Source organism: Neolamprologus brichardi, chromosome 11 (assembly GCF_056152115.1).
Source record: "Neolamprologus brichardi isolate AB-2024 chromosome 11, ASM5615211v1, whole genome shotgun sequence".
In the NCBI taxonomy this organism is placed as follows: domain Eukaryota; kingdom Metazoa; phylum Chordata; class Actinopteri; order Cichliformes; family Cichlidae; genus Neolamprologus; species Neolamprologus brichardi.
The window spans coordinates 7,837,557-7,861,357 of NC_142114.1; the positions used below are offsets into that span (position 1 = coordinate 7,837,557).

Below are 23,801 nucleotides of genomic sequence, written 5' to 3' on the forward strand. Positions count from 1 at the left end.
AAATCAAGTATTCTGTCAGAACCCCGAGCAGCGCCCCTGTCGCAGGTCTCCCAGAAACGAACACGGAATCTGCGTTTCGTGACGCGTCGCTGCTGCCAGCCTGAAATCGGCCTATAACAGAAGAGAACGGATGGTTTGTGTTTAACCTTGGTCTCAATGTCACTCACCAGCCTCATGCTCCTCCATAACCAACAGCCCTCCCCTCCTCTTCCACCACCAGACCACCTCCACAACTCCCCCCACCCTCAGCTGGTGTGTTTGAGCTTCTCAGCAGGGGGCCTGCAGTTCCAGAGATATGTGGGGGTGGAGTGTGTGTGCATACATGTGTGTTTGCGCACAGACATTTGTGTGAAGCCTTTCGGCTTGTCCCTGGATGTGCTAATGTGATAATTGAGTATTCCAAGTTCTGCCTGCAACTGTGTCACCATGCACAGACACACACACAGCTAGTTTGTCTCAGAATAGCTTCCTCACGTCTTGATGACATTCTTCAGCCTGAGCTGTGTTGAATTTTTAGCGATAACATATGCAGCGACTAATCAGTTCGCTATTTGTTATATTTTTATATTTATAACATGTATGAAAACTGTACCCAGAACATCTTTACAAACTAGTAAATGCACATACATTATTTAAAACGCTATTTCTCAAACTACTCAAAAGTAATTTAAAAAAAAATTTGTGGACGTCTAATTTCGAATCACTGATGTAATAATTAAGTCTATAAAAATACAACCCCTGTGATAGACAGACACAGAGTCGACTGCATGCCTACAAATAGAACAGATTGTGCTCTATCTCTCTCTCACTTCAGGAAGATAAAGTCTCCAGAATTCTTTTAAAGGAGCCACCAGTGTGCCCAGGGACCAGCGAGCAGCATCCAGAGACCAGCGCTCGTCCCCCTGCCCAGAGTCTGAGGATCACTAAACTCAAGAGTTGATGCGTTCAGAAGCCAGTAGGTCATAGCTGCGCTCCGAGGCTCCAGGCAAACACTTCACAGACAAACCAGAAAGGCACTTTTGGCTTTCAATATTGATCAGTTCTCGCACATTCACAGACACGCACACACAGACACACATTGCATGTCAAAGAAATCAATGAGCAGACAAATTTACACTGGCTGTGAACCAAGTAATTCTGGTAGTGTTTGTGTTTTTTGAGTCCGTGTGAGCTCGAGTATATTCATGACTGACAAACAGGAGGAAAGAGTTGAAAAGTTGAATCCAGAAAGTTCGGCGATGATGTGGTGGTGGTGAGGGCGCTGTGTAGAGAGGAGGAGAGGAGGCGTTGACGAGGCGTTGTCGGAGCGAGAAGAGAGGAGGGGATTAGGGTTGGCGGTTCACTGTCGAACCAGCATCGATACAACGGCAGCATTTGCCTAATCCCTTGGTAATGGGAGCTTAGCGGCCTCCTCGGACACACAAACACTCCCACTACCTCCTCCTCCTCTCTGCTCCTCTTCTTCTCCTTTCTTGCCCTCTCCTCTCTTCATTTACATAACATTAGAAACATTAAGGCGACTCCAACAAGGCCCCATTATGTGCGTGTTGGTTTTGGGTCCCATTGCGTCGGCCCCAAGGCTTTGGAGAGGAGAGCAGCAGAATGAGTCAGGACATCACAGAGGCTTGTCCACTGTTTTGTCTGCTGGAGATGGTCTGTGTGTTTCTAAAGGACTCATTGAAAGGAGAGTGAGAGAGAAAGAGAGGAGAAGAAAGTGATAAATGGTTTTCTGAGAGTCCAGAGCGAATGATCTGATTGCAGATGTGTGTCCAAAAAAAAAAAAAAAGCCAGCTGCAGAAACCTGAAAATGCGCAGGCTTCAGCTCAGATAAGGCTTTGTTTGTTTTTCTGATAATTAATTAGACAGAGTAACATAAAAAGCGCCGTGGCAATGATGTTTCATGGATGATTCCTGGCACCAGAATTGTTTTTCAGAGCTGAGGTTTAAACATCAAGGTGACAGAACTGAAAAAAGGGAAATAAAAAGAAAACAGAATTGAGCTTTTCACCTCATAGGTAGCTGTTTACTCAGTCTGCCACACAGACACAGCTTTATTAGCATGAAACTATTCAATTAGCCTTTCAGTCTGACTTGAAGTTTGATAATAAAAGTGTGATATTATATCATGAGGCTGTGAACTAGCTGTCCCTGATATAAAATCAATGGAAAGAAATGCTATAAATTGAAAGAATTGGTGTTTAATGAAAAAATAGACCAATATTTGATTTTTTTTTTGTTAGGGGAAAAAATAAGATTTGTGCAGTTATTTGTTTATATTTATTTTGAACGATTTTAAAACATAAAAAACTGATTTAAGTCAGCATAAACATGTATATAAATAACTAGTGTATAAATACATAACTTTATTTATTAAGTGATTTCCTTTTAGCTGTAGCTCTTTATTTTACTTAGCTGTAAATTTATCAAATTATAACAAATGGTTACTTTAAACACACACATTTTGTGAATACATTTCAGTGTGTTCTTGCTATAATTCTTTTTTTCAAATAAATGTTATTAACGTGCAATTTGGGGCTAATTGTCTAATATTTTTGAGCAGATGTAGACACTGCATCCTCACTGATAGATTCACATATGTTTTTGAACGTGTCTAGACTAGACTAGCTGTGCAATTACTCACCAAGCTGCACACAAACTCACAACCATGAGCAAGCAGAGAAAAAAAACAAAACAACAAAAAAAAAAAGAGTGCTCTGTGTTTCTCTGCTTTTTATAACTTTCCCCTTTTCCTCGCTTTTATTTAGCCCCATAAAGCAGAGTTTTCAGTTGGCTTCAAAGCTCTGTGCCGAGCTCAGTTGGGGGCCTTCAAAGCCCCCTGTCTGTCGGCAGGTTTAGGCACAGAGAAAGCTTCTTGTTCTTTAAGGATTTGGCTCACAAATAACGCCCAGCCAGGGCCAAGGCAACTAGCTTGCACCCTGACAGGATAGTAGACAGACTCCAGCATTTTAGTGATGTGTTTTATGGGCTATTGCTACATCTATCCGAGTGAGTACCTGCTCTGTTTGGTTATGTTCTGCATTCTTCTGATGTTTTCTGTGCTGTCCTCTTCTTAGAAAATGGTGCCTGCTTTCAAGACATTTATCTTCTGACTGTTTCCACTAACTGTAAAATGAATTCTTGAAACTGAAGAAGTAAATCTAGAAGTAGTCTCTAATTCCTAAATGTAGTTGTCTTTCCTTTTTGCATTGGATTGAGTTAGTCCACATGAGAAATAAAAAGTGCACTAAAAATAAAAAACTGCAGTAACGTAACTGCTGTTGCATTTTGAATAAGAACGCTTTCCTTGAGCTTCTCTTTAGATACAAACTGAGTAAGATCATTTTGCAGTGTGGACTATATTGGCTTAGTACTGGCTAACAAGGGCAGATAAGTAGAAGTTTTTGTCTACACCGTCTGATATATATAAGGGTTTAAAAACAGGTCTCAGAAGAACTACAGTGTTTAATAGATTTTTTTACCTAAATATGTGACATTGTGGTTTTATTATTGCTACAAAATTGATACACATGTTGCTGGTATTAGATTTATTTATTTTTTGACATTTTATAGCAAAAAGGATTCATTAGATTTTATTATATGCGGAATTGGAGGGATACACTCAGTGTTCATGCTTCAGGTTTTGGTTTAAGGAAAACTCACATGAAAACATAACAACAGGTTACTCGGCTATATACCATAAAAAAGGGAGGAGACTCAAACCCCCACTCTGGCCAATCAATGCAGGAATCAAGTTCAGTTAAAAACAGCATTTTGACAGTGAGCGAGATAAATCGAACTGCGGCTGAATTTACACAAAACAGAAGACAGAGAAAATCTATGTTTGGACGCCAGCTCTGTGAATGCCATCGAGTAAATTATGTGTATGCTTATAAAAATATTATTCAGAGGTATTGCTATATTTGTCAGATTTAACTTATTTCCAATATAAGAAATAAAAACCAGCACATTTAAGAGATTATTTTGTGTGTTTTCACATTATTGCAGAAGCTAATTTCTTCTTTTCTTGTGTTTGTTTGTGCGTGTGTGGGGTTATTTTGATGATTGTTGCGATAGGTGTCCCACGCATTACTCTGTGCTCTAACGCAGTGCTTAAAATTGCAACTGTTACACACTGCAGAATCAAATACAGATCATGATCATGATTTTCTATTTTCAGTGAGACGGTCGGCTGTAACTGATGGGTTTTTGACTTTGTTTGTTAGAAAGTGTGGCACAGTTACCTGTAAGGACCTGTAGGTTTGTAATGTCAGACTGCAGTGAGGATTATTAGCAAAATGAATGTGGGGGGAGGGGTCGCTGACCCTTTAAACTGGCACTTACTGTCGTCTCCCTGATGTTTAAAGATGGAGGACATGAAGGATTGGTTGAAAGCACTTCAAACTTGACTCTCATATTATTTTTTTGTTGAGGGGATAGGTTTGTGTCTCCAGTCTGTGTGACTGCCTCCTGTGTTAACCTAAATAGCTGATCAGACTCTAATAATTTGACATTCTGATTTAATCTAAAACAACAAAACATTAATAAAAGGACACATTTTCTGTACTTTTTTAATAGTTCAGGAGCATAGCTAAAATGATCTCATACACAAAGACAAATAAGAAAAACCTGTGTTTTAAAATATAATACAGCAGCTGTGTCATCATAGTGTGTAAAAACAATATCACTTTGCTTCTCTCTCATTGTAAAAATGTACGATACATATCTTGTTGTGCTCGCTGCACCTGTCCTTCAGGTCTTCACACTTTGTTGTCTCTCGCTCTTGCTTTTTACCAGGAAGCTGAGGATCACAGGAATAACACACACTATAACCTTTTTTTCCCTCTGCTTCTCTTATTGTTAGTCACTTTGGATAAAGGCCTCAGCTAAACGCCTAAATTGTAATTGTAAATAGCAGGCCAGCCCACATGTTAGCTCACCAGTCACAGCACGCTTAAGAAAGCAATGCTGAGAGGCTGACGGGATGAGATCGAAACAGGCAGCCATTATAATCAGTCATTCAGCCTTTTGGAGTAGACATTCAGCGTTTGTGGTTTGTTCTAAATTTAAAGGGAACCTCTGTGACCTGCTGGCTTTCACCGGCCTAAAACCACTTCGCTTTCCCTCCCTCCCCTCTAGCCTTTTCCCTTTTCAAAGCCTCCGTTACTCTCCCTCACCCCTCGCCGTTCTTTCTTGCACCCTTTATTTTTTCTTTAATTCAGAGACGGCTAAAAACTAACTTTTTTCAAAAGTCACACAAGGTTTTTTAGAGAAAGGACCTGAGACTGCATCATCAGCTGATAGCATTGTCATTGTCTGTATATTTATTTCTTATACGTCCAAAAACAGCTCATGAATTTTGCTTAATCAGAGATTCTGCATTATTAAAAAAACAGGTTAAAATGGCCACTGAACCATTTCTTTTTAATTTTCCACTTTTAACTTTAATGCTGTTCATGTTATTTCATTATTTTATTCCTGCAATTTGCACAGGGTTTTCTTATTTTCAAACTGGAAGATGCACAGACATTGATAGAGGAGACTTGAATGATAACCAAAGAATGATGCTGGCAAAGGTAAACAGTTTTTTATGTTATTTAGGGCTTTTCAACTGATTTTTTGCTACCTACATAATCTCTGAAAAGTAAGTCTTACACATTTTTACCCTTTATGGATGGATATATTATCATAATTAGTGACTCCTAAATGACAATGCTTGGTTATATAGCAGGGGCAGCAGCACTAGGCTTTGTCTGCATGTGCCCTGAGAGAGGAGGACAGGGAAACTCCCTAAGCAGGCCACCACTGCATCATATGGATAATACAGTTACACAAACGGTCCCGCTGAGGGGCAATTTAGACTTTTCCGGTCCCCATGACCTGTCTGTTTTTGGGATGTGGGAAGAAGCCCAGCAAACACTAGAGGGGGACATGCAAACTCAACACAGAAGCCAACTAAATTAACCAGTGGGCTGCTGTGCTGCCCTGTTATTATTATCAGTCACACACCCTGTCTCTGTTTTACCTTTCCTCTCTCCTCCATTTCCCTCTGTCAAAGCACAGCTGGGGAATATTGCCTGTGTGTGTCACTTCTCCAGCAAACTGTGGCTCTCTGCTGTGCTAATCATATTTCTTCCGGCAAGTTGTTAACTCTAGCGGGAGAGAGGTGGGAAGAGAGGAGATGCGGTGGAGAAACAAACAGAAACAACAGAGGGGAGAGGAGAGAAAGCACATGGGAAACGGCGAGGGATAGAGAGGGATAAATATGGAGGATAAAGAGTGCTGTAATTAGCTATGTTTTTCAGACTTTTATAATTCAGTCACTTTGTTGAAATATGCGCTAGTGAAGGCTACCTGATTCTCTCTCTTACACTTCTTGTCCCCTTTGCCTCTCTTCCTGTCTGCGCCTTGCTCTCCACCTTTAAATAATGCAGTGAGAGAGATGGTTCTTACATACTGAGGAGGTGTCAGGGAGGCAGGCGGGAGCGTCAGCACCATCACACCTACCAAAGTGACACATCCACAGCCACACCTGCACCCTTTACTGTCATACCTGTTTAGTGTGCAGCTAAAGTCTACCACTGAGTAGATATTTAGACTCATACCACTAAGGTAAAACATCAAGGCCTTGCTACATGAAGGAGGCGGTATTGCAATGCATTTATATGCAAGCAAACATACTAGCAATGTAACTTAAATTACAGGCAAAAATGCCATTGCATGGCTATTATGTGGCTATTTCAAAATATGTTATAACTTGTGGTAAAAGCAGTAACATTGATGTGCTGTAACAAGAATTTTACATATTTCACTTTGGAAAAAATACTAAATTACACCTTGAATCCTCTACACTGTAAATATACAGTAAAATCTGGTGAAGATTTCGCAATGCTAATTATGTTGGCAAAACTCTGAACAGATGGGTTTATAAAGCAGCATCTTTTTAATTGGATATGGCGTATTTAGCTCACAGTTTACAATGTTATTGCCTTTACAGTTGTAGGATATAGTGTGCTGTCAACAAGTGGGCTGCTGGCACGGTTTACAAAGAGAATACTTCTTCAAAAAGTTCAAATTTCAATATTTGTTTGTTTTTAATAGAGAATTTTCCATACAGATTTTACAGACTTGGACAAGTACTTGAAATGTTATTTATTCTCTACCTTAGTCTTTACCAGTGCACTCTGTGTTTCCTTCAAGGCACTGCTCACACTGGGAACTAACATTGAAAGCTGTTGGAGAATATTCCAAGCTGCAAAAAAATACATAAATAAATAAAAACGACTGCGTGAAAGTTGACCACAATTACAAGATAATTTGCTAATCTGTTAATAGTTAATAATAAAATTTGATTATGTGTAATGACAGGGATGAATTACACCAAAGCGTGAATTACCGGACCTGTTATTTTGTTCAATTGTCAGAGATGAACAGTAATATGGTCATTTGGCTTTGCCTGCTGGGATAAAAAATATTAATAGCCAGATCTTAATGCGATTTTTTGTGGTTGATATATTGTGTGTGTTCCAGCCATTTCCAACCAGTTTTTTTAGACGATGCCTCAAGGACTCTTCTGCTCATTGGCTCAGCTAAAACCTACTGCAGTATACAGAAAACACATGCTGCTGTAAAGCTACATTTTACCTGATATTGTACAGTACACATTCCTGATGATTCACAGCCTCTCAGGGCCTCTTCTGTTTTATTTGCACTTTCAGGAGCTGCTTTTTTTCTTGGCAAATATAGACATCCTTTTTTTTTTTTTGTCTCTGTCAACACTAGATCTGTTGCAACTTCAATATTCTCAGTGTCAAATTTGTGTGAGACAAATATCTAATAATAGCCGGTCTATTAGATAGATGGCTCATGCCAGAGTTTAGACACAGAGAGCTGTTTCATGCTGCTCCGCTGTTAGGAAGCCTTCAATACTGAGCTGATGAAATACAATACAATTAGGACTCACACTGATAAGCAATGGATGGCGTGCAATATATTGATACTGTATTGCATTTTTGCATGCCTGTTATCTGTTCTCGTTGGAGGGGTGTTTAACCGCGGTGTGACCTTCAAATGACACAATGAGGGTAGAAACGCAAAGTCAGCAGAAGATAATTACATTCCCCTCGGTGCTGTTAAAGTCTATTTAAAGGCCGTTCTGAAATTAGCTCTGTGTTTCTGTGATTAGTGTTGAAATATGAAGACAATGTTTTTATCGTTCATGCTGATTTTAATTTTACACACACACACCACTCAGATATTTCCTAAATTAAATTTGCTAATGGTTCCTTGCTCCTTGTGTACAAGGCCATTAAATGTGCGGTACACCCTACAAATCATGCATCTATGAGACGGTAACACGGCAGACAATAATGTGGCGGAGTAGATTATTATATTATTAATACGAAGGGGACATTTCCCCTATCGTATGAAAGGAGAATATCACCCACACAGCTTTGTACCCGCAGCCGAGGCGAGGCTGCCTTTATGCATAATTCATATTTCTATATCGTCATGGTGATCATGTGAGATGAGTGCTTGCTCTCGCAGCAGGGAAGCTGGTTGGTGTGCGTGTGTGTGTGTGTGGAGGGAGGAAGGGAGGGGGGCAAGGTGTCATGAGGGACAGAAAACACTGAACGAGGGAAGGCGAAAGGGAAGAAGAGGGAAACTGTGACAGGTAAAAAGGAAAGAAAAACAGACTCCATATTCGGCTTAATTATCTTCTGTCTAAAAACGGCCCACTTTCACATTTTTCCTAATACAGTTATTTTTACTCAGAGATCGACAGCAGGGATGGGACTGGGAGGTTTCGAGAACGGCACGTAAATAGTTTCTGAGTCAGATTTGTACTCGCAGTGCAACACACCTCCATGTTATCCCCAGGATTTTTACTGCCTAATTAACTGACTGCACTCTGCTGCTTTCTAAATTCATGTGAAATATAATGTCGCACAATATTATCTGAAAATAGCAAAGACAAGACAAGAACCTGAAAACACAACAACGTGTGAATTAGAAAAAAATAAGCCTGGATTACTCGAGATATTTGCATCAAGATAAAAAACCCACAGCAGTGATGATACGCCTTGAAAGGCATTATAGATTCCTTCCTGCTGTTATTACCACTATTATTATGATTATTATTAGATTTTTTTGAAAGCACCAACACATTCATTAATTCCCCAAAGTGAGATTTTCTCTACCTGGAAAAACATTTTCTCAGAGCACAGTGGTATTGCTGTTCTCCAACAAGTAACAAAATTAGGAATTGTTTTATTCTTGTTCATAGAAAATCGCAGAAGAAAGGGTCCTAATATGAATTCACTTCAATACTTTTGTAATAAAGGTATAAGAAAAGCAGAAAGAAATAGCCGCGAACATTGATGTCCTCAATAATTTGTGATCTTGTCTTAAAAGAGCCAAAAATGCAGAAATACCTCATAAGTCATACAGAAAACATCTCAACATGCCCTTTGACCTTTCTGTCCACTTCCTGATTCAGGTGGGGGGGAGGGGCTGAGGCTAAACATTTTTTGCATTGAACGCAGTAGTTTGAAGTTTAGCTGCTTTTAGCCTTTAACTCTATCCAGAAAGACCAGCTTCCAGAAAGTCCTACCAATATTAGGATATATTATTTTTGCTTTCTTATTAGTGGCTCCATAGTGCAGTAGTTTGTGCAGATTATCGAGCAAAAGCTCCGTGTTTCATTCCCAGGAGGAGACACCAATCCCTTTGGGGTTGCATCAAGAAGGGCATCCGGTGTAAAAATCTGCCAAATCAAATATGTGGAGCTACCCGCTGTGCAGACCCCTGGTGAATGAGGGAGTAGCTGAAAGTAGCTATTTTTTGTTTCTTATTGTTTTTTTTTTTGCTTGTCTCCACTCATCTTCTCTCCATTCCGGGTGAACTCAAATCGATCCAGTTGCTGCTCCGAATCTTCTCGAGAGCCTCTCTTACACGCACACACAAACACACGCGCACACGTCTCTCGTTCAAGCTTGATATTCTGCTCTCCCGGTGGACACGATGAACTAGAATTAATTATCTCCGGCCCGTTATGGACACACGCACATATCGCACATCCACAGAGAAACGCACATATAAACACACATTCGCCCACTCGTGTGTGTGTGTGTGTGGGGGGGCAGGTATGTGAGTGCACTGCGTATGCACTTAGCAGCGTAAGTGTGAAGTTGCTCATATTTAGTATTCCCTCGGCGTCGTGCAGAAAGATATTGCAAAGCTGTGTCTGTCCGTGCATGTGTGTTTGCGTGCGCGGACGTGTGTGAAGGCTGGAATTCAGAATTGTATTGATTAAACACAGCAGGGGGTGAGTGTGTGAGCACTGCAGATAGCTCACTCACCTGCCACTCTGCAGACACACGCACGCACACACACTCACACCGCACACCATCATGCACAAACATCAAACTGTCCGTTGGCTTCCTTAAAAAGAAGCTGCCTGGCTTTCGATATGATGAATAAAAGAAATCAAGGAATTTTAATTCGGCTTTGAGATGCGAAGTATCACATTTGTATTGAAAATGTGTCTCGAGCCATTTTCTGTTCTTCTTTGTGGCGGAGAATATGCCGCTGTTTGACAGGTTTACCATAACGGACAGTACATTTTCACTCAATGAGTACAACAACAACTTTTACCCTCTAATTTGTTGGTCATTAAAATGTTGTTTGAATTTGACTGTAAGCGTCACAATGGCAGCGATACTGGGGCACAGCAGCTTCTCCAGTCCGTAAGACAGCACAGAAATTGTTGAAACACAAAACATGACGGTAATTGAGAGACACTTTGCTCAACACAGACCTTTCACTCACCCAGATTAATTCATATGTAGCTATTTTGTGATTTTGCATTGCTATGTCCTGTTCAACATGCTTGGTCATCGTATCAGTGATATTTTTTGTTGGGTATTCAGTGCTTTTGCAATCAGTTACAGTCTGATTCTTACTCTATGAGGAGTTTTAGTATTCATTTGGAAATCTCAAGTCCACCAGACAAAACTGGAGGATTGAAAACAACATGGTGTTAAATGATTGGTAGACATTATCCATATATATTTCATGTCAACTTAATAATCAGTGCATAGCGCAAATTTCAGGACCTCCTGATTGTAACTACACCAACATTGCGTCTGATATGAATTCAGAAGCAATGTTAAATCACACACATTATGTGAAACGCTAACATCTCACACAGCTCATGTGAGTTTGTCAGATGCATGTTCGAGCCGGTGAGACTACTTTGCTTGAAAAGTTGGACTAGGTTGTTTTTCAGTACTAGAATTGTGTATGAACAGAAACCAGGTCTTGAAGATGGAAACCAGCTCCGGCGTCATTGCGAAAGCCTCAAACCACCGTATACCCTCCGATTAGTCAACAGAATGATCTGTCAGCACAGGCAGAACTGAAGAATTTGTAATATTCGCCTCAAGAGAGGAAGCCAAACAACAGTGAAATGGCCTGATAATCTAGAAATGATGCATCATTTACTCCCTTTTTGGCCATTATACATGTTATGAACACCCATGGGGACTGTAAGGCTGTTAAAGTGATCAGATTATAAGTGTCTAAACATCCTTATAGCTTCTCCTCTTCTTTTTCTTTGACCTGGTCATTGAGAACCTTTATCAGTTTCCTGTCCTGTATGCTATATTTGTCTCCTTTCCTTTTCATTCCTCCTCTCCTTTCCACTCTACTCACACCTCCTCTCCTCGCAGTCATCAGTGTGGTGGCAGCAAGAGAAAAGGAGCAGAGGGGAACACATCGGCCAGGGTCATTCGCTTGTCTTTCATTCGGCCCTTTCCCTCTGTTCTTCCTTGCCGCAGATTCATTTTGAGCAATTTTTGTTGTTATTTAAACAGTTTGAAGCATTTCTCTGTCTTTTTCTTTGTGATATGAGGCATGAAATGCTGATTTCCTGTGGTTAATAGAAGTAAATGCTGGACAGGGTTGAAATCAGTCCCACTGGATTGTGGATCCGACTCTCATCCTGTGGACAATATCAGCAAGAGAGAAAATTTCTCTAAATTCATTTTAAATCCATGTCAGGTCTGTCAATCAACTCTTTACTTGGTTCTAAATACAACTGTGTGTGTAATGCTACGACACACAAGGTATCGGGGCTAATTTGTGGCGTACGCCCCTTCAACACACTTGTGATTGTCTGAAATGATGCTGACACTTATAATTGCGACGCTGGTTATTTTTGATACATCTCTAGTTACGTGTAAAGAGCCTCTCTTGAAAATTGCAGCAAACCATTTACTGAAATTTTGACTCAGGCTGTCCATAAATATCACAAATAACATCCTGTAACATTTATGAAAAAGGCTGCATGTGGAGGGGTGCGTTTGTCTTCTCCTTCATTATATCATTGACTGTCTGTCTGTCTGTCTGTCCATATCGCTTTCTTTTCTTTTTCTTTCTTCCTTCCCGTCTCTCTCTCTCCTCTTCCTCTATCTTTCCACACTACTGGGTTTTAATCACTGCTGTAATTGGCAACTCCCCGCTGTGCATGTGCTCTCACACAAACACACACACGCGTGCTCTGCCTAGCTGCTGCAAATCCCTCTGGCAATGTATATGCGTGTGTGTTGTGGGGGCAGGAGAGAGAGAGATATGGAGAGATAAGGATAATGAAAGAAGGAGAGTTTCAGAACTACAGGCCAACTCACCAACTCCACAATCTGTCTACTGTGTGAAAGTGGAGCTAGGCAGCCAAACTGTAATTATCTAAGGGGGGCAAAAAGCTGCGTTTCAAGATTTATTACAGAACACAAAGTTGTTGTTTTTTTTAACTGGAGTTGGTAAAGAACCTGACTCAGTCAAATTAATAATATGCCTAATCACATTCAAAGCATGCCACAAAAGGTATATATAGGAATATGTACCAGCAGTGGTAGATCACTGTAAAGCACCAATGCAATCTAGCAGCCTAGCTTCAAACATTTATATCTATAGACTGCAATATTGGGCATTTCTCAGCGGAAAAAAAATGAGCTATGTGAAATAGTTGTGATGACATCTTTTTCAATAATTTCCCTTGTGGGATCAATAAAGTACCTATGTATCAATCTAAAAGATGGATATCTCACACAGTGATAGAGACTTAAAAATAGGCATTCCTACTAATAAAGACAGAATTAGTAATGCAGGATAAATATCTTGTAGTGTTTCTGCTGTCTACTAAACAACCTTCAGGATCACAGGCAGAAATGCTTTGTGAATGAAGACAAATGTGTAGTAAATCAGTGGTGGTAAAGCATGCAAAATGACCAGGAAACAAGAAAATGTCGTTCGGATGTTTGGATGATGATGTGTCCGGTAGTAATGCGTTTTTCACTGAGTGCAAGGATTAAAGGAAACAGAGGAGAGACCGCAGCTGTGTCTCGCAACCTTCATTTTCAGTTGGCTTTCAACCTGCATACATCCAACTTAATGTCACAGACAAGTTTATTAGATCTATGCGGCAGACTGTGGATTGCAGTGCAGTTACTGCAGCATTGCTGAAATCTCACAGCGTGTAGGCGCCTTAGGACCAAGTAAAATGATCGACCAACCATTTCTGCACCTCGGAGAACTCGAGGCAACTTTCTAAAATGATGAATCAACTGTTTGCACACGGATCCTGATTTGTTTTTTTCTTATGTTAGATTTAGGTTTGTAAATAATCATGAAAGGTTCCTTATATGTACACTGAAGGAGGCCCATTGATCAGTTTACACTCAATAAACACCTCAGGCCTCTGTTTATCTAGCGTGGTCATAAGTGTCCTAAACACCTGTAATACTGAAATGCTGGAGGGATAGATATTTATCACCGACACCTCTTCCTAAACTAAAGTAAATTTAAAATAGTTATTTGTAGTACTAAAACTACTTTAGCCAACCCTTATTAAGATTTGTGCTTTGTTTTGTTTTTTATAACTTTTAAGATAGACAGTGTAAATGGAAATAGTTAGAAATGAATTGCAGTGGTAGCAGTTTGAGTCAATTCTATTCGTTTACGTTGATGATAATAATATTTAAACATTACATATGTTCTTGCAGCAGGAGTGTTTTGGTTGTAGCAGACCACAGCATTGCCACATTAGCAGAGACCTGCTGTGTCTTATGCCTTTGTAAAAAGCAAAAAAACAAAAACACCGATCTGTTTACAAAGTCAGTTATATTATAATGTTACACATTTGAAACCATTAAAGTAAATAAATTACTAATATACATATTTCTCATGATTATTTGATGCAAATGTAAAAAAAAAAAAAGACTTTTTTCGCTATCTATGTTGTAGAGGAGCAGCTCAAATATTACACATGCAAAGGAAAATTGTACACAACTTGATGAAATATGCATACAAGCACAGACACAATTAAAGGACTGCAGAATCAGTGTGTGAACTAAGTCCCTGTTGAAACTGTGTCCAGGCTTAGGTAGTGATTTTGAAGGTGTATTTTCTTGTGCTGTTGGTGTTGTCCAGCCCACACTTTTCCACCCCTCACTATCAGCACAAATCAGTGCTGGCTGATTTACAAAAATAAGCCTTTTTGTGCCAAGAGCATATGCAGCGTGTGCTAAATGGCAACACAAGCGAAAGTACAGCAGAACACATAGACTTTGAAAAGTTTCCATTCAGAAAAAACTGAGCAGGACGAATGTGTCTGATCACTGAAAGGAGTTTTTCGGATCTGTGCTGAATATAGTGAAGCTCTTTTTTTAAACCAGCAGTTGCCTACCAAATCCTGAGAACCATGTGACAATGGCCATGCTAAACACAATGTTAAAGAATCCCAGCTTTATGGTTATCATGGCACATTGACCGCAGAAAGAAAACTTTCATGCTTGTGCAAGTTTGTGTATGTGTGTGCGTCTGTGCATCTTTTATGTGGGTCACCCTACCATGTCTAATGGCCCCTTGCTGCGTGCAGCGTCCTGGGCTGAGCTGCTCCCTGCTGTCACACTCACACACACACAAACAAATGCATAGACTCAGTGGGGGAGATTTTGGGGTGTCCCTCACCCTAATACCATCCACAATACACCAGCACTGCATCTGTTGCTCCTACTCTCAAAGTTGAAAGTTGATCAGCGAAGTGCTAGCATGTCTCCGCTCTCTAGATTTGTCTGTTCATTTTTATTTTTCACCTTAACTCTCTCTGTACACTTGTTCCTTTTTGTTTTTCTTTTGAATTCCCATCCCTCTCCAAAGATGGCTAACTATTTTTCCAATTTTTCTCCACCTTTGTGTTTCTATTTTTGACTAGCATTGGATTGTAAGCGTTAGCCAGTGGCCCAGTCTTTGTCTTTTGCCTGTCAAAAAATGGAGGCAGAGGCTTCACCCTCTGAAGGCCTCCATCGTACAGACAGCTGTTTAACCTGCTAGCAACTGCCTCAGCCAGGTGAGCTTCTGCACTACACAAATTTAAGCGACTGCTGTTACTGACATTACGTCTACTTTGATTGGGATTCAGGCTTTGTACTGCATAAACCAGTTAAATCTTTGACAAATACATGTGCAGTACTTGCTGCTGGATGGAAAATACTAAATTGCTAAATGAAGAAAAGGGTGGGAAGTAGACGAGTTTAGTTGTATGTGCAAGTCGAGTATTCTAATTAAAGTGTGTTGTTTTCCTTCAAAAATCCAGCGCCTGTCAATGCAAAGTAACCACAGTGAGAAAGAAAGAAAATGGCCATAAGTAAAATCTAATACTGCAGTTTTATTTACAACCTTCACTGTGAATAATCTGAGAGGAGAAGAGAGGAGAGGAGGGGGATGGGTGGGGTACACCCAGGAAAGCAGAGCAAATACTGAGATGCTGAAAATTGAGATTGCTACAGTTAGCGCCCGACTATCCCTGCTCTACAGCTTTGACATACACACAAATCAGAGAATCTCAACTAAAAACATGAAGAAGGTTGAAGAGTGAAACTTCCTTCATCCTCAAAATCTCTTGGAAAATTTGCAGTTTTTTTTTCACAAGGTCATTTTTCACAATTTGTGCAACAGTATGCACATTTGCTTCCATCCATAAAGCATAAAACACTGTAAAACACATGCAGACCAGCTCTCAGGCACAGAGAAGCCAGTTACGTCAGTATATTTTCACACTGCGGTAGTGTGTCTTTGTCTGCTTGTCGGCCAGCCAGCTGTAAGATGGAGGGCGAGAAATATGCTTTTAACGGACGACTTCGTCAGGCAAAACCCACGGCTTTGTCGTTTCTGTTTACGTGCGGCATCGTTTGCTCGGTCGATTTACGTCAGATGATTACTGCTGTGTTATTTGGCTTTTGTTTCGTGTATTTGTGATTACTTGTATTGTATTGTATGAGGTCGTGTGTGCAGGTCGAACAATGCACTGATTGCAATAAGTAGTTCTGCATGTCGCAGTCAGCTTAGCAGGTAAATGGTACGCCTGTGTTGTGCGCTCCACACGGGAATGCACAGCATACCTGGTGCGTCTTAAAATGTTTGTGTGCACATTCGTGGGGGATGGCACCACAGCATCAGCTGTTGTTCTGTCACAAATACACACACGCGCAAACACAAATTGAAAAGCAGAAGTGATTTGTTCCAATCCTATTGCTGCAGAAAAGGAGAGTGCGCAATAATATATGTGACTGATAAAATAATAAATCCATATTATTGCGGCACAGCGCAGAAACACAGTCCTGCGACACATGTAGCTCCCTTTATGAAGCTTGTAGCATTGCTATTGATTCCACTCTTAAAGTAAATCACCAAACTTCTCGTTTTTTTTTTACTTAAAGTGTTTTATGAGCTTCTCATTAGCGTAATATGATTTTCACCGTCACCGTCTTCTCCTACCTGACCCACCCGGACAAACCAGCAGCAACATAAGCGCTGGACGCAAACTCGATGGTGTTTGTTTTCGCTTAGCTATGACAGCGATGCACTGAAGACAAAGCCGTTTCAGGCACCGGCATCGATATGTGACAGACACGGGCACAAAACAAAACCCCGGACATGCGCGGTGAGGCAGAGGAAGGCTCAGAGCGGCTCACACTGATTCAGACTTAGAGGAGGCCTCAGTGAGAGAAGGTTTGTCGTTGTTCCACGAACACAAACCCAGATGCTTTCAGGGTTTGATTCCAGGTTGTTTTTTCACTCTTCACAGTGGGAGCGTGCACACACACATATATATACGCAGACACACACATGCACACACACCATGGACTGGACTGATAGGATTAGAGACTCGCGCTATATTCTCTCTGTGTCTTTCTTTTCCTCTCTCACCCCCTCTCTCTCTTGAGCCTGCAAAGCCTTGATTATTCACAAGGTTAGTTCCTGATTGCGTATAGCAGTAGCAGACACAGGTTCATTATCTCTCCACCTCTTTTTTCTTTTCTTTTTTTTTGCTCTCTCGGTCGAGCGAATAGGCTTGGCTCACATACGGACTCAAATTTGCAGGCTCACAAAAGACACTCTAGCATGTTGCGTATTATTGTCTGTCCCTTCATTATTTCCTTATTTTAAATCTCTCTCTCGCTGTGTCTTGATAATTTCCTCTCTATTTTTAGTGTCCTGGAACCCAGGTATATAGAGGATCATTCATGTATAGTAGGTAGGATGATGTCTGCCGTCGTTTATACTAATAAAATTGCAGTGAGCTTGAAAAGGCAGGTCTAGCAGAATACTGATGACACTGTATGTGTGTGTGCGCGTGTGTGGAGGATATCAGTGCTGCAGCAGCGAGCTTCAAAAGGTAGCCGTCGGCCAGCCCTCTGCTGTCACACAGGAGCTGTCGTTAGAAAACCTCCAACGGTAGCTCACATGCAAACACAGCACACGAGGACGAGTTTCTGTTAAAGAAAGAAAAAGTATCAGTGGAAATGTTGTGGTTTTGTTCTAACAGACATTTCCTTGTGAGAGCTATTGTCCCAATATTTTCCGTTGTTGGTATTCTGATAAATGAATGAAGCTCTTATTTGTTTATTTCTCATTCGTTGTCAGGATGTCGGAAAAGATTGTTAGTTTTTCCCCTCTTTCTGAGGGACAATGTCCCTATTTGGAGGAGGGTGCGAGTGCAGTGTTGACACATGTTAGTGCTGGCTGATTAGTCGACACATAAAGGAACATGTAGCCCCTCCATCACTATTCAGCCATTTTGTCTCCCTGTCTGTCACCCCGGTGGAGTGGATGTTTGTGTGCGAGAGAGGCTTTTGTTAAGGAAATGCAAAGGACAGAGAACGAACGAGAGAGAAGACACCATGAAAAATTACACCGACCACAGCCAAGTCCCTGCGACCCTGGGTTGTTTTTTTTTTTTTTTTATTGCTAATTTCTGCATCTTGGGATTCTACAATATTTAAAATTTCTATTTAAAAAGTAGGATTTTATATGTATGTGTGTGCTGGGAAAGACATGTAATAAAATGCATTTAGTGATGAGTTTGTAGTAGCGCGTTGTGTAAGGTATTGTGTCAGATCAGAAGGTCGGTGGACATTGTGTCTTAAGTGGATTAACCGGACGGTCAGTGAGACACACAGCCAAAGTGGCAGCCATAACCACGCCTCTGTCACTTAAAATTTTCTTATGATACTGATTTGTTTCCCGAGACTTTTTCACAATAGCAGGGTGGAGTTTGTGCAAATTCGCTGTGTAATCTTTTTGCTAAAAGCATGGAGGCTGACACAGTCGCAGCTCACATATTTACATTTTATACATTTAAAACGCCCTCAGTTTTTTTGCATGTGGTCAAAATAAGATTGTTTATCGTTGTTTGCAATCATCTGTTATTTAACACATTTTTATTATATACGGCAGATAAAAATGCCTGAATTATTATGCCAGTAGTGTTTCAGTTTCTGAATCTCACTGGGTATGCAACATTTAAAAAGCTCTTGGACCTGAATATCCTCTGTAATCTGCATTAAAATGAATTGTTTTATAATACAGAAAAAAGTGACATTGTTGTTGCAGTGAAATGAATAATCTCACTCTGCAGGTGTTTTGTTTTTTGTTTTGACAACCATATATTATTAAAGCGTTACAATTTGTATTTTTAAAGATATTTCCAGTATTATACAGTGCAGTCAGTGCATAATTTAATTTTTGATATATGTAACACATGCAAACACACCTTACATTATATAGTATAATATTCAGGGTAATCTTGCTGAGTATTTGAGCACAGAAAATATGAGTGTGATTTTTTTTTTTTTTAACAAAAGACAGAAGAAATTCAACATTTCTTAAATAGTTTCTATTAAAAAGTAATTGTGAAGTGCGCATTTGTAATTTGTAATTGTAATTTTCACCATCTTTATATTATTGTTATTATTATTATTTATGTACATTGTTTGATACTGTATTCAGATGGATTAATTACTTACTGATTGATTTTTCAGGTCTTGCACTGTTTTTGGAGAGAATAAAAAAAGCATAAACACTGTACCTGATAAATAGTCTGTGTACCTTTGAACAGCATAGCTCCCCCTCTGGCTTTCAGGAAGCTTCACATGTGCACCTCATTTGGTGGCATCAGTGCGTTGCTGTGACTTTGTGGTCATCTCTTAATTATTGTTGGGGGTTTTTCTACTCTTAATGCTCAAACTAAATAATTTAAGCTCATTTTATTCGTCACATATTTGCGTAACTTCCTAGACAAAGCATCACTGTTTAATTTCATGCCCAACATTTTTCTATTTCTGTCTAAAAAGATTCTGTGATTGTTTTTGATAAATTACACTATTATTATACAGTATTTTACATACTTATAGTTAATCACACAGATACTAATAATAAGCTAGATGTATGGTTTAAAACTACTCCCTTGGATCAGCACTGCATTGACAAGAATAAAAATTAAATTAATACATACGTACTCGTGTTTTTCCTCAGTCTTCTTACAGGGATCAAAATTAAAATCATTTCAATAGAAGCTTTCATATTTATTATCACACTGCATATTATGCCTTATCTCTACAGATAATAAATACTTAGATGTTTCAGATTTGTTATCAAGCTCTGTATGCCTTATCACTGCAAAGTAATCTATATATGTCTATATGTATATACTTAACCTGGTCTATGATAGACTAAATGATAAGCTTTCTAAAGTACTGCGAATTCGATTGTGATCTGATTATACCTTCAAGGCCTTGAAGTCAAAGTCCAGTCAAACAGCTGCTTTATTCCACTTATTTTCCTCATATTTCTGCTTTTTCGTCGTCTTTGGAAAGTGATTTCAATAGAGGTGGACTCCACAAGGTTGCATGTGTTGTGTAATGCCGTATATGGTAGTTAATGTGCGTCTTCTCTAAAGATGTTTTTCTGTGAGGTTTAAAAGGGAACAAATTATTACTTTGTCCCTTTGATAAAGTGTGACTTTTGCTCCATTGAATTTAAATTTTAGAACACGTGCACATAGTGTGTGATAGCATTTAGATTTGTTTTTGAATGTTAATTACTCAAAATTTTAAAGGTGTGTTTTCTGTCTAATAGTGACTATTCAACATCTTGACTATGAAGCTGGGTTGCTTTAAATGAGGCCTGTTCGTATGTGTGTGTGTGTGTGTGTGTGTGTAATGCTTTTGACTGCTGTCAATTTTTCAGTCTTTCAGTTTTTTCGTTTTATGTCTGTGTCACACAAATTTCCAACACACACACATATATATTCATTCATCTCTATGCAGGATCAGTCATGCTAAAGGTCGTCTATGTGCCAGCTTGACAATATTGTCTATAAGCTGCTTTGGAGCAAGAGAACTTCTTAGGACAATCACCAAGAGGAGGTTTTCTTCGCTTTACGTATGGCTCAGTGTTAGCGTGAAACACCGAGGTGGAGGGTGGCGATTCTTTTCAGCTCCCTCTCAGCTGAACCCATTCCAACTGTGAATAGAAACTGCAATTGATTTGCTAATGATAGAGTATTCACTGCTAATAAGATGGATATAACAACCTTGTCCTTGTCGGTTTGGGAGAAAATTGGCCTCCTAAATTGATTAAACTGAAGGTGAACTGGAGGCAGCCGTGCAGGATGCTGTTTTATGCCGTGGAAAGATGATTTGAGATAAATGTGATGGAGCTGTTTATTTCAGCTTTTTTTTTCTTTTTAACTAGAACGTGCTGTTTTATTATTGTATAATAAAATGATTGGAAATTTGTAACAATTTGTGAAAATATTAAGACAAATTTTATCATAATCGACACTTAGACTGTCAACATCGCTGTTATTTCTACTGTTTTAAACATGCAGAATTATATTTTATCAAGAACTTTACACATCGGTTTGTTAAAAACATGCAAAAACATTTTTTTCTTCAGGCCATTTAGCAAAAATGGTTATTGTTTTACAATATATTTTTTCCCTCTTATATCATGCCATGAGTTACTGACTGGGGTCATTTTAGGTTTGCAGAGTCATGTTTTTGGGTTCAGCATTTCAAACTAAATCACTAATAAAGAGAAAAGTCTATGTAGAGCACTATTTCGAATTTCACTCCCTTGTTATTTCCCATCAAACTAACATTTACACCCTCTCATGGCTTGTTAAATTTATTTCCTAGTTCATAATGATATGACAATAATAATGTTAGTCATCGGGCCCTGCTGTGGATGTGACACAAATGGCATATAAATCCAGATGTGACTGGCTTTAATGAGCAGCTGCTGACGATAATCCAGCTGATAAATGACTTTTAGGAGCTTTAAAACCCCTTCGGCTCCAGCATCACTCCACGAGGAGTTTATTTTTCAGCATGACATCACGAGATGTAATAAAATATCAGGGAAGAGTGTGGTAGCTTAGCGCGTCAACCACATATTCGCAGTGTTGAGTGAAATCCAGCAGAAGCCGGCTCTGCCTCTCTCTGTGCCTTGTGTTTAATAAAACAGAGACGGGCCGTATTGATTCAGAAGAAGCCGAATGGTATTGAAACACAACAATAAAACTTGAGAGCTGTGGCCTTCCCTGTGCTCTGGCTCGCTGTGTTCGTCGCCACGTCGTGCGTCTCTGTAGAGGCGTGATAGAGTGCAGTGCATGAAATCTCTGCGTGGTTTTACAGGTAGATCACAGTGCTTGTACATCACGCAGCAGTGCTATGTAACTCAGCTGTCTCTCCCATCCTCAATTTCCTCCTGCAGAAATCTGTATGAGTGGTGCCTCTCTGTCTGTCTGTGCAGGATGGATGCGGGATGGAGGACTTTTACCATGGCAACCACTAATGCAGTATAGATGCAGGGACTGAGCATGGGCTACTGCTGTAATAATACAGGATTCGTGGAAAGCAGGTGAAATGTCATCCGGGCTGTTTAAATGAGCACCTTTGAAGTCTGCTGTGGTTAACATTGAATCCCACTTGGCTCTGGTGGGGAAATTAGGCTATTGTTTCCTGTGTTAGTTCAGGACCAAAGCATTCTTTCTGCTCAGTTTAGATTCAGGAGCTTGTAGCTGACCAAAAAATAAAAAATAAAAGAGTCTCTCCTCAACACTATGCTATACTGCATAGCCTCACTTCATTCATATGTCAGCCCCACCGTCACATTGTTTCCTATATCGGCTTATACTGCCCAATCCTCATAATCCGTCTGTAGTCTGAGTCAAATATCTGGTCCATGCAGTGTCCTCTCACCTTCTTTTAGGATGTGATTTCCTCTATCCTCCTCTTCCTCCTCTTCACACACTGGATTACAACTGTCCAAGTTTGAAGAGTAACACCGAGCAGGTTAGCAGAGCGTTTCAATTTTAATACACCACAAAATTAGTATTGTTATTGCTAATGGAGAGCAGCAACATCACCTCAGACTATTCTGTAGTGAATGGAGTGACTAAACAATTTTGCATTTAACACTGTAAAAAGTCAATAAAAATAAAAATGACATTTAATTTTTTCATTTTTCACATTTATTTAAATGAATTTGTCAAGCTCGCTATAAGCATCTGCTACACTGTAAAGTAAAGGCCCAAGTGAAAGCGTTATAGTGTAAAATACATAGAGCACAAGTTTGACTCTGGTCAGCGACTGACAGAGGATATTTGGTTTGCCCCGCTGTGTTAGAGCCATTTTTCAGTGTCAAGAGGGCCATAAGTCGCAGCCTCCGCACGAGAGTGTCGGTCCAAGGCAAACATTCCTTCCATGTGGCCCGGTCTGTATCCCTTCTCTGACCTGCTGTTGCTGTGTGTGTGTATGTGCATGTATGTGTGTCCCTGTGTGTGAGGGCGTATTTGTTTTGTCTGCCCCTATCTATAGCTTTGAGCTGCCCCTTTCTTTAACAGCTAGAGAAAGAAACCACACCCCTCGGGCCTTGGCCACTGCATGTGTATGTGGCACTTTGCTCTCCTGGGATTTGGTGATTTCTATTGCCGTGCCATTTCCTCACCAATAACCACGAGATGCCAAACTCTTCAGTTAAACAAGAGCAGAAAAATTAAGAGAGGAATTTTTGATAAAAAGATATTATAATAAGGGACACACGTGATCATATGTGCCAAAAAATACACATTTTGGGATCAACACACCACCGAAAAAACTGGTCTTTCTTGTTACTACGCTCACATGCAGCAGACCTGCACATAAATTAAATAACGCGGCACACAGAAATTCTGATGCAAGTGTTCACACAGGCATAAGAATGCAAACACACATGCGTATGTGAATACACAGCACCGGTGTTAGCCAATGAGAACGGAGCTTGAACAAGACCTGCGAGTCTCTTGTGACTATCTGCTCCTAGGAGACTGGGACCTACCTGTTTTTATGTGTTTGTTTGTGTCGCTGTTGGCACCTTGAGCTCTATATTATCATTACCTTGACCTGCCTTTAGTCAAA

The 23,801-nt window shown here is 40.0% G+C and overlaps 1 protein-coding gene across 2 annotated transcripts in view; it reads left to right on the forward strand.

The window, feature by feature from the left end:
* The first annotated feature begins 2,920 nt into the window (after nucleotides 1–2,920).
* The window catches only part of ctnnb1 (catenin (cadherin-associated protein), beta 1), a 39,507-nt gene continuing 18,626 nt past the window's right edge, over nucleotides 2,921–23,801 (forward strand). Inside the window, exon 1 of one of the 2 annotated variants that reach the window (XM_035909512.2) lies at nucleotides 2,921–3,006. The gene's annotated coding sequence lies outside the window, so the exon portion shown is untranslated. Of the gene's footprint in view, nucleotides 3,007–15,266; nucleotides 15,407–23,801 lie in introns of those variants that run through there. The other variant, XM_035909511.2, reaches the window with a different exon arrangement.